The sequence below is a fragment of the Macaca thibetana genome, chromosome 6 (assembly GCF_024542745.1).
Source record: "Macaca thibetana thibetana isolate TM-01 chromosome 6, ASM2454274v1, whole genome shotgun sequence".
In the NCBI taxonomy this organism is placed as follows: domain Eukaryota; kingdom Metazoa; phylum Chordata; class Mammalia; order Primates; family Cercopithecidae; genus Macaca; species Macaca thibetana.
The window spans coordinates 118,171,502-118,180,875 of record NC_065583.1 but is presented as its reverse complement, the minus strand read 5'-3'; the positions used below and the strand labels follow the sequence as shown (position 1 = coordinate 118,180,875).

The 9,374-nt window shown below is 41.8% G+C and overlaps 1 long non-coding RNA gene across 1 annotated transcript; it reads right to left on the bottom strand.

The window, feature by feature from the left end:
• Nucleotides 1–509: 509 nt before the first annotated feature.
• Nucleotides 510–3,561, bottom strand: LOC126956669 (uncharacterized). The gene is made up of 2 exons (XR_007726444.1): nucleotides 3,105–3,561; nucleotides 510–1,458 (listed from the first exon to the last, which is right to left on the bottom strand). It is a non-coding gene; the product is annotated as an uncharacterized LOC126956669 (long non-coding RNA).
• Between the last annotated feature and the right edge of the window lie 5,813 nt (nucleotides 3,562–9,374).

Sequence of the window (9,374 nt, the reverse complement as noted above, 5' to 3'; positions counted from 1 at the left end):
GAGGACAGGGAGAGAAGGCTTCTTGACAAAGAAAAATCATAACTAGATAAACAAGCCCGATGCCTTCTATAGGAGTCTCATTTGCGCCAAATGCTATTAGCCCCATTATTTACTCAGACAACGGTGCAGGCAGCCTGGGCTCCCTGCTTGCGCAGGGTGCTGTGGAGCGCACCATGCATCACCAGCCGGCCCGGGCGCTTCCCTTAAATAGTAATATGTAAGGTAGAGCATGTTACATTTCATCCATCACCCATGGGCTCGCCGAGCGCAGAGACTGGAAAAATTGCGCACATTTCTCCACTGCTGCATTAATACTAGAAGGGGAGTGAACTGAACAGAGAAAGTGCCAATTTCAGCACACATGTTAAAAAGAGAAGCAAAGAATAGCAGAAAAAGAAAGCATCTCCCGGACTGAGATGCTGGGGTGTGGGGGAGATTTTTAAAGGAGAAGACTGCTTTTCAGAACTCTTGTGCATTGACTATGAGAATAAGGACCCACTGAGACAAGAGTTCGGGGTCAGCATACATTTAGGAGAAGAAGTTGGCTGGCAGGAGCTATTTTTCTGCAAATTAGTTTTCTCTCAAGGGTAACGGTGGGGGAGGAGCAGAGGCAAATGAATTGGAGCCCACTGAATAATCGCGTATTGTTCGGCCGGTTGCGGTGACCTATGAACTGATGCTCCGAGAAGCGTTTTCAGGCCTTCCTTTTATATAGGCCAGGATGGGAAGCCTCTCACAGCTGTTGACGAGTGTCCTGGAGGGGCAACGATGGGGACGGCAGTGTGGCCCCATAAACAATGGTCACAGAGCATCGGCTCCACTTGGCAAGAGAGGCACCGTCTGCTGGTCAGTACAGCTGACCGCAGGACTGGACAGGTGGCCAGGCAGGACGGCGAGAAGAGGCAGGGTTCAAACTTTATGCTGATCACAAAGAACTGAGAAAAGGGGCAAAGTGGAGAAACACAGTGTAGCAGGGATAGATTGACTTTCCTTGGGGATTAGAAGGACCAAGAGCTCTGCAGTGGTTCAAACAGTTCAGTGCAAATGGAATTCTTCAAGGATGTTTACAAAATAAAAGGGAATCAGTTCATCTAAAAGCATTTGTGCTTCATTGTTTCAAGTCCAGATTCTGCCTGGAATGCATAGCATCCTGTTCTTCCTTCAGACATTTTATCATTCTCACTTTGGCATCAGAGAACCCTGCATCATCTAAACCAGGGCTTTTCTGTTCCCTTGAAACACCCGAATGAGATGAGCTAAAAGTGCAGAGACTAAGGTGAAGCCGGAAGGGACCCTTCACCAGTGAGAGACTTCTTTGAAGTCTTGTACTTGTTTGTCTTTTAAAAAGTACGTAAAACTGATATATTGTGCAGCAGTCTGAAATTTAGTATTATAGATACCATTTTCAACTCCTTTAGCCCCCTCGATTTAGAATTTCATTCTAAGATGAAGCTCAACCTATATCAGATAAAAAAGAACAATCACCAATTTAATGCATATTTTGAGTTTAGGAGGACTCCATCTCAGATATCCAAAACTTATAATCTGAAAAAAAAAAATATATGTCATAAAAGCAAGAAAATAGAGTAATTATAATCAGGGAAAATGGAAACTTCCAGAAGAAAGAACTAGTTTCATCTTCGGCTCGAGACAAACTGGGGCATACCCCAGTTTGCAAAGCATTACAAAGGAGACAGCTATTGTAAAGCGATGAAAAGTAGACTTCCCTGGTTGTAACTACCTTGTCATTAAATGCCGTGTCTGACTCACTCTAGGGCTGACAGAGCACAGTGTAGTGCCAGGCACATAGCTGGTGCTCAATAAATACTTGTGGAATTGAAAGTTGTTGATAGCGCTCTGCATTCATTTTCCCCTTTAGGTAGCCTGTGGCAGGGTGGTTAACCCCGGGATGGGGACATCTCACAGCCCAGCAGTGGGACAGGCTGTTCTTCCTGGAGGCGAAACAGGCTAGGGCAGCACATGATCCCTTCCATCTGAGTCTGAGTCTAAGTACACACTCACTTTTCATCTCTGCCACAGACTAGCTGCATGCATGATCGTGGGATCCACTTATCTGGGCCTTCCAACCCTTCTCTGGCAGAAGGAAGCATCAAGCACCATCTTCTCAAAGGTCTATTTAAAAATTCTACAATACTGTGTATTTAGATTTATAAAGGAATTTTCTTTTTCACCAGTTGCTACCTGAGGGCTGAAGCAAGGGGCAAGATAGGGGAAAATAAATCAGCTCTGCTCTTGTCTCCCCTGTGCCTTCCCAGCTGGAAGGGCACAGAGGGTCCTGTGTGGTCCCACCCGGGAGGCTGCCCACCTGGTGCCCTTTGTCCTATCCCGGCAAGAAAAACCTCAGAACTGAAGATATGCTGTAAAGGGTGGTGAAAAGCACTGCAAGTTAGTTACCTTACTACAAATTTACCTTAGATGAGGTAATTCACTAAGCAGGTCGCAGGACTTCAGTGTTACACTCCTCCCACGGGCCCCCTGTAGTCAGTTTCTGGAGTTTGGCTTACTTAGTACAGGTGACCACATTCTGGTCAAAGTCAGCAGAGCCATCCTAAGTTAGTGTTCTGTGATATCGGCTCAATGTTTTGTGGTTGTTAAGACTGATTACCTGTTAAAATGACCCAGATTTGAGGGTCAAATATTCAGGAGGAAGAAATGAAAAGAAGCAGATTCTGATTTCAAGATTTCAGGTTTTAAACATCAGGCCTAAATCCATACTTTCATTTTGTTCAGTAAAAAGCAAAGCTGGTGATTCTTAAAATGAAAATGCAGTGTTTTCCACTTGAAGAAATCCCAAACTTGCAAAATTAGATAAGTTAGAGAGTTATGTTTTTAATTATAAAGGGATTTTGCCTGTTTTCTACAGTGACTCATCCTACGGCTCCAGCTTCCTAGGAATTTAAAGTATTATTTACTCCCCCTCCCCCACAAAAATTCATATGTAATTTTGTAAAATCAAACAGAAAATATCTGATTATATTTCAATATAAATAAAACATGGCATTTCTCTCTTCTTGACTTAAGATCTCCTTTCTGAAGTATGGGAGTCTTGAAATTCTATCATATTTACTCACTCATGTATTCACCCAAAAAACACTGAGCAAGCCCCATTCTATGGCAGGCACAGTGCTAGTCCTGAGGGTATATCCTGGTCCTCTGACACTTTTCTCTTTTCTCCTCCATGGCTTCCATTCTCTCTGTGTCCTCCAGAGGTTGAGGCATATTGTAGGTCTGATCTACTGAAAGACGGGCTAATTATATTAGGATGACAAGTCATGCCTTCAAGAAGAGCATTGAAGTTGAAATTATGGTAAACAGTCAAAACAAACTTGCAATCAGAGGTTGAGAACTTTCACTCATGGAGATTGGCCAAAAGCAGTGGTTCTCAAAGTGTGATTCTTGGACTGGCCACATTGACATCACTGGTGAGTTTGTGAGCAAAGCAAGTTCTGGAACCTGACCTACTGAATCAGAATCTCTGGGAATGGGGTTTGATAAATTGTGTTTTAACAGCATTCCAGGTGATTTTTATGCACATTAAAGTATGAGAACCACTGGCTTGAAGTTAATTAGGTTTCAGGTGGGCAAAGTCCTGAAAAAGTCTTCTTTCAAATCCTGATAGTATTACCAATTGAGTTCTGTCACCTGCCCAGTGATAACCCTGGTTTAATCTTCAAAATCACACAAGCATCTCCAACGAAGTTATTTATGCAAAGTTCCAACTCAGAGAGAAAAATAGAAAATTCTCAGTGATACTCAAAAGGGAAAATATTTGGACAGGTAATTTTAGGAATGGGCTATGGATCACTATGTACAATAATGAAGTTGAGCAATTAGGTTTGGAAAGCCACAGCACAGAAAATAATTAACCCACAAAGTAATCATCTTGGAAGTCCCAAAGCTAATGATTAAAATAAACCTGAAACAAATGATTGTTTAACTTTTAAGCTGTGCTTGTTTTAGCCACAGTGTACTTCAGGTGTGAGCTCCCGGGAATTCCTCCTGCCTGCCGAGATTGGCTTTAGGACAAGGGCATGTGTCCATTCCTCTGCCTCTCCTTCCCTGGGGATGGTTTCTTCGAGTATCACAGAATAGCACTCCAGTTTGGGTCAAGGAGGTTGGCTGGGCTGCTCATCTCTGCTGGCACTGAGGGGCATCAAACCCCAGAATGCAGTCTGCAACTGTGGTGGGCTTCAGCCATATTGAATCCTATATAACCTTGGAGGCTGGGATGCACGCTTCGTTTTTATGCAGCTTGCTTTGCACTTTCACTGGAGGTTTATAATTGCAAAGCCTGATGCTCCCCTCCCCCACTCGCCTCTCCACCCAAAGAAGTGAATTAATAACTAGAAAATGAGAGAGAAATGAGATCTAGAAGGGTCTGGGCTTCTGAATGTCACTGTGAGCAAACAGCGGTGGAGAGAAAAGGTTCCTTTCCATCTTTATGTGCAGTGCTGTCTGTGCATTGACTTGTTTCCTGACACATGAGCCATGGCTTGAAAGGAATTCAGGCCCCAGCAAATTTTGCATTGCGCTTCAATGTGGCCTCTGGGATTGAATAAGGGCAAATCTATTATACTGTTGCCATGGAGACCCTGGCACAACTGCTGATAAAGAGTGTCTGATGTTTGGTAGGCCTCATAGCATGGTACATACCATTTAAAAGACGGTGTGTGTGTGTGTGTGTGTGTGTGTGTGTGTGTGTGTGGTGTTTAGCATGCATGTGTGAGTCTGTAAGGGTGAGCATGCTTGCGGGAGTGGGTGGGGTGACTGGGGGAGGGGAGGGGAGAACAGGGTGCAGTGGGGGAGGAAGGAAGTGTGGCTGGCTTGGCATGTCATGAAGGAATGTACTGTATTTTTACAAGGAATTTGTAAATACTTTCTTGCCTCTAAAAATTAATTCTGCCCTCTAAGAATCTACATGTTAAACAGATGGGGGCAGCAGAAGATGCACAGACTCTCCCCTTGGTCTAGCAAAATTAGTCTTTAATTCATCTGAAAGAGAATTAAGCTAATACAATAAAAGTGAAAATGTGCTCTTTCGCGTCCTTTGACGAATGCTGCCTCCTTTCAACCGTCTGTCTGAGGATCAATAGTGGGTCTGTAAGGAGCGCCAGCATTTGCTAGAGCAGGCAGCGAGATGATGGATTTTAATCATTCACATGATTTTATAACCACGAAACAAAGAAGGAGGATCTGGCTTCCACATGCATAATCTCAGTTTTGCTGTTTTTGATTTTGCCAGTCCTACATGCAATTCATGTCTGGAAGGCGCATGTCCCTTTTCCAAATTCCATTCCACACCTCCATGTCTGCTTCTCAGTGACGGATATGGGCAACTTGTGTGTTTCACTGGGGCCCTTTTCCCTATTAGCCCCAGACCTGGAGAGGGGTGGCGCTGGGAAGTCCTGAGCTGAGTCTCCTGGCTGGCATTGAGGTGAGGCATCTCAGGCAGAATCACCTACAGTAAGCAAGCTTCGGAGTGAGCAGCTCTAACAATGGGAGGCCGGGCAATCTGCGACAGTTGATAGGATTATTATTATTACAGAGCGCAAAAAGCTTCTGCTTTCTTTTCTGCTGCTTTGCAGACCTCATAAGGCCTCTCTGTGATTTCTGCATAGTTAATTTGTCAGTTTATAAATTACCACATTATGTTAACGCTGAATGCTTCAAAACACAAATATATGCACAGAGGGCTTGAATATTTGAAGTGTTTTAGTACTATGGGGAAATAATTTTGTTGTCAAGCTGTGGCAGATATAGAACTGCTAGGGGATACATGGCCATTTCATCAGGACTGTGTCGATGATGGCCTGTGAACATCCAAGGGGGAAAATCATCTTTTATCACTATTGTGTACCGTGCCGGTCCAGATGGGGGATAAAACATGCATGAGTTGCCCGCAGCTCTGAAAATAATTATACTCATTTGCCAGAAATGTAGAAAGTGCATCCAACCAAGTTACCACCCATCATAGTGACACTCTGTTTGCATACTGATGAAGTTTAAAGCCAGAGACAATGGTGTTGGTATCAATAGTGAAGGGGGGGGCTGGGCACCACCAGTGCCGTAGGATTAATAGCACCATCATTTTACATTATGCAGCATTCACTTATGCTGCATATCAAAAGACTACTGCCTCTGAGGTTCACCTCACTGTTTAGAAGATTACAGTTTGCTTTAAGACTCCAAACATTAGCATGGCTTCTTGGCAGGTTCCATAAATGAATGCAAAAATATCTGTGTCCGATAAAATGCCTACGATGTAATTACGGGTAAATGTGTTTGGATGCCATTATAAGTGCCTTCATGTGTATGTATGTGTTTGTGAGTGTGGGTGGGTACCTACATACTCACATGCACACGCGTGATTTTGGAAGACTGCAATGGAATATGAGATGATAATATGCGCATGCTAAGTCCTGGTGCTGCTGCAGAGTCATTGATGAATGGTTTTTTTAAATGTAAGAAGAGAATGAATACAAGTAGGACCCAAGAGAATAATTCTTTATATTGCAATCAGCTCAGCTTATATGTACTTGCTTTAATCGTAGAAATTAGCAATAAAAAACATAGACTTGGTTATTTAATCCTTACTGAGTAAAAGCGAACGTCTTATAATGACCCTCTAAAATATTATAAAATATTAAATTATTTTGATATGCCTCTCATTTTTAGACAACTATAAAATGATCAGTGCAGCCATTACCAGAAGATTAATAGATTCCTTTAAATTTTTGAATCCAGCAAACATACATGTATAAACCAAAGGCACTTTTCTAATGGAACCCTGAATTCTCAAAGGTGTTCCATGGTTTGAAAATAGCCCAATCATGATGTTGTCATGATGCTTATTTTTAAGTAATGATTTTAATTAAACCCCCTAAAAAGGGAACAATTCTATACTCCTCTTATATGGTCTGTACTCTGATGATTACACAAGTGCAGTTTCCCATTTTACTCTGGTGTCATGGGGGCAAGGATAATTTCCATCTCATCACATGAGAGAGACACTATATTTCACTCGGCACAAGGCTCCAGTGTAATCAGAGGAAGGTTTTATACTATAAAATTATAATAAAATAACCAAAGAAAAAGTACTGTTTCAACAGAAGTGGTTCAAAGACAAGAATGTAATGCAGGAGATCATAGAATAATTTTATATGGCAACAAAAATAGATTTCTCCAACTCACTGGGGCAGACCGGACCAATAAACTCTCCACAGGTTTTCTGGTTCAACTTCTTTAAGAGTGGTCTTTGAAACACGGAAGGAACAGGGAATCCCCACAGCTTGACACTAAGTAGTTGAGAGAGAGAGTGAGGCAGGCAAGCTAGGGCACTGGAGGACTTTCACACAAGTGGACGGCAGGATGTAATCTTGGTAAATTGAGTACAGAAAGAGGCAGATTTACAGAATGATGCTTCTGCTTTCCCCTGTATTGGCAATAATGAGAATACCGTTGGCATGCTGCTAAAGGCCTGAGGACAGTCCTGAAACTGTCAAGAATCAAGGATTTCAGGGAAGTCCAGGTAGTGCTCATTGAGTCAAAGACTTCTGAGAAAAGCAGGTGATAGATTTATTTAAAGTTCAATGGGAAATTAGGCTAATTTATGGTTCTCAGAACTGGTATTATTGATTAATTTTACATGGCTGAATGAAGTTATTTACATGGTTGCAGATCTCAAAGAAAAAAGAATGAAGAGAGAGCCAGACAGTTGTACGTAGACACACACACACAATCACACATGGGACTTTTCCAAGAAGGTAGAAGTGATAGGAATGAACATTTAGAGGGTGCTTTACTACATTGCATATATATATATATTTCATATATATATATGAAAAAGATAAATATATATATTTATCTTTTTCTTATAACAAAGGGTAGATATTGCCACCTATTTTAAAGTTAAAGAAATCAAGATATGCAAAGGCGAATAACTTGCTCAAATTCACACAGCTGATAGATTAGAATGATTTGAATGCATCTAACTTCTAAGTCCACACTGATTATAGCATACCGATGTGTATCAGCCCTTCAAGAGCTAAATACCATGAGTAGGTAAGTCCTTCATGCTAATGTGAGAGTGAAGTGAAAAAGAAATAAAGGACAGTATCTATCAATTAGTGATCTTGGCAATTATGGCAATTGAATATTTGAATACTGACAGTGCTCTGAGTGAAGAGATAGTGTCTTTTGGTGACAATACCCTTTTGGGAATAAATACATCTGGAAATAAGTTCCCCTACATACTACAGGTCAAGATGTGAGGCACCAAAATGTCCTGTTGAATTCAAATATTCCCTTCTGTTTCTTTACCCTAATGACTATCTTCATTGTCAGAGAAGTTATTAAAAACAAAAAGGAAGTCTTCTTCTCCTCATCTTTTTGTCTTCCTGGACAATTCATTCCTAAGGATTTTTAGATGATGAAGAGCAAGATTGGCACCTACTCCAAAAGAAAGAGGGAGCTACAAAGACAGAGTGGACATGAGAGCTGAGTGTACTGAGCATTGTGTAAGGAAGAACAGAGCTGCTTGACATCGGGTATCAGAACCTAGGCAAGGTAATGCATGGTCACAAGCATGGAATTGGCCCAGCCTGGGAGTTAGAACCCAAACAGAGTAAGGAGGATGTCCACACAGGGACAGTGTGGCATGGCAAGTCAGAGCCTGAGCAGAATAAAGTGGGCATCCTGGTGTGTAGGTGGCCCAGCAAAGGTATCAGAGCCCACTTAGGGTTTGGAGGCTGTCCATGTGGGTAGGTGACTGAACATGGTGTGACAGAGTCCACATAGCAAGAGAATGGTACTGGAAATTGATTGGTTATATACAGGAATATTAATCAAATAAGTAAATCTATTAAGGATGATGCAAGCTGGATTCTTCATGGTTGGAGAAGGGAGTTACAATGATAGGGAGAAAACTAGAACAGAATTTGTGGTGTTGGTTTGGAATCAGGGATTGCAGTGTGATTCATGTTTTTAATACACATAAACAGATCTAGAAATAAGTAGGTATGTAACATACATTCCTTAGCTCTGTCTGCTATGAAGACCTGGGAACAGCAACAATCCTATAGTGATGAGTATATCAAGGACCCAGATCTTGGTGTCTAATATCATCCTCCGCTAAAAGGAACCAGGACTCTTTGGAGAAACAGCTGATTTCTGGGTTGAAGTGGAGAAAATACAAGATGAGCCTGGAGATCTAATTTTGCAGAAAGGGCAACTGAGGCACAGAGAAGTTAAGTCACACATCTAAGAAAACATGGATGAGACAACTCTAAAAGAGTGAAAGGGAAAAAATTAAAATGCAGAATGATTCTGCACTCAAATTGTTTGACAAATATCTT